General features: G+C 34.2%; 1 pseudogene; it reads right to left on the bottom strand.

The window, feature by feature from the left end:
- Positions 1-570: 570 nt before the first annotated feature.
- LOC114712421 (alpha-galactosidase 1-like) lies at positions 571-2,200 on the bottom strand (annotated as a pseudogene).
- Positions 2,201-2,631: the final 431 nt, after the last annotated feature.

Here is a 2,631-nt window from a genome sequence, read left to right as displayed (position 1 = left end):
ATTTAATCATATGCTTGATTGATACTCCTTCGATCCTAAATATAAGACCTTTTTATAGTGTAATTTATACTACAAATATTTAGGATCGAGGAGTAAGATAATAACCACACAAGCAAATAGATGTTTGTACAGTAAAACACGAAGAATTGATGGGACAAATAAATACAAAAATATTTTATTTAGCCTCTCTCGATTCACCTGGCTCAATAAATGAGCAAACAAATTTTACCGTATAAATAAAATAAAAATTTATGAACAAATAAATTTTTAATTTTTAAATGAATCAAATAACTAGAAAAATAAGAAAACGTGTACATTCAAAGTAGGATCGACGGGGAGGATTATCTCAATCGGAACGTATAAAGCCTCCTCATGTAACTGTAATTAAGGGTAAATAACTAGATCTTAGGATGAAGTACATTTTATTAGATGATTAAATTTTAAATTATTGTTCTAAACACCATATAGACATGAGATGGTAATTATTTTTATACTTATTCCAGGAAAGTATATAAATAACACACGTAGGGACATTAATCCTATAACTTAAACCAGTGAGGAGTGACACGCCACAAGCTCCCATCCATCCATCCATTTGGCCTCACGCTATTGGCTTCAAGACATACATTTTACACGAATGCGACTCCAAAGTGGCACTAATTTTGTCCACAAATCGCCTCTCCAATGTCTTGTGCTGCCAACAAAACACCCACGCATTTCTTCAGCTCAATATCAAACAAACAATCTAATCACATAATTAATCAATTCTCACAAAATACCTCCCAAAGATCTCTTGCTTGCACACACTTTTTGGAGGAATGCCAATGTCGTCCCAAGAAGGCAGTAATTGAGTAACGCACGGGGCCACGATTGAGCAACACTACAGCTACTCTGTTTTAGAAAGAGGCCCTGCCCATATTGTTCAATACAATACATTTTTTTTGGATAAAATATCCGTTCATTACAATAATTAAATGCATTTTCATCCTATTAAACTTTACACAATACCTCTGGTTTATTTATCCGGTTTAATATTTTTTTTTACTGAAAATTATAATATTAACGAGTTCACTAATTTTACACACCTTTTAATGTTAAAATTATATAAATTCTTTATGAAAAAAATTCTCTAACAATTCAATCTAATTCTAAATTTTTTAGTCAAATACTTTTATTGATACTAAGATGTAAAAAAGATTTAGAGTCAATATTTTGGTTTTAAAGTATAAAATTAGACAAGATATAAAATAATTTCATTTAACAAATATTATATAAATTTTTTTTGCATAAGTCATCTACTTAATTTTCGGATAGCCAAACAGGATAAAAAATGTCTGGTGTCAGCGGTCTTACCTCAATATCACCTTCCATCCTAACCTTTTTACCTTGCACCCCCAGTGGATCTGTTGAAAACAAGCGTGTTAGTAATGATTAGCAGTGGTCAGTGGCAAGTTGCCCTACCAGCACCCACCCACCACGCTTCGATAAAGTTCCAACCTTAAGCTTTGTGTTGACATGTTGTTTGTATGCGTGTGTATTTAATTGTATTACGAAAAAAGCAATAGTTAACAGTGGAAAGTACAAGGCGGATGAATGATGCATCATCACCTTGGTTAACTGCAATAACCTCCTTGTTTGTAACTATCATTTTAGTCTCTTGAGTCATATTTCGAACATCACAACCCAGAAGCAGCGGAGCCTGCAAGCAATCACATTCATTTTACTTGACAAAACATAAATTAAATTTACAATTTACAAAGGCATCTTGTACCTTGGAAAGGGCCCATAGACTGAAGTGAACTATATATTCATTAGTCGTCATCCCTCCATTTCCAACCTCAAGCATGTCAGGGTCTGTTCATTGAAACGTATGAATTGCACAAATCTCAAAACACAAAGAATTGAATGAAGGAATCATTACAAATACGGGGATTAATAGTACTAACCATTCCAGCCACCAGGCCTTGCTAGATCAGCATAAACTTCATTCATGTCTGCCCTGGATATCATACTGCCAAACACCAGAAATAAGCATCAACGGACTTCACTTGTGCACCGCCTCTACCACAAGACTCAATCGCATAAAATTGAGATGTAAAAGAGATTAAAAAAACTAACGATAAAAACCGCAAACATCTTTTTTACCTGTCCCATGAATCTTTTATGTCGTTCGTTTGTTCTCCAGCTATTCCCTACTTTGGCACCCCATAAAGCAGGGTGCAATCTCCCCTACAAAACAAAACACAAGTAATAAGCTCAGCAACACAGGTATATGATGTAAAGTCAGAAGCCCATCAAAATCTGAAAAGGAAAACGAGAATTACCATTCACACAGAGAAAAGAAGATGGGACCCCCGCCTTTAATAAAGCTCGAGTCATAATGGGGTATCTGAATTAAAGAGAGAGGTTACGCAGGCATAACGTAATTCTGATATTCATGTCTTGAGGCGAATGTAGAAAAAGGTTCATTGTAAATTAATTATTGGTTTCATAACATTTTTAATTTTGCTCTCTCCATGAAATTGTAATGTATGTAATTATTTTCGCATCATTTTAATAGTGAGAGTTTTTTAAAGTAAAAAAGGAAAATTAACACAGCATAGCCACGTGCGCAGGGACCACATTGCAATA

Source organism: Neltuma alba, unplaced genomic scaffold (assembly GCF_004799145.2).
Source record: "Neltuma alba isolate B1F8T4 unplaced genomic scaffold, ASM479914v2 tig00001827_pilon, whole genome shotgun sequence".
Lineage (NCBI taxonomy): Eukaryota > Viridiplantae > Streptophyta > Magnoliopsida > Fabales > Fabaceae > Neltuma > Neltuma alba.
The sequence above is the reverse complement of the archived record's forward strand: the minus strand, read 5'-3'. Positions and strand labels throughout refer to the sequence as shown.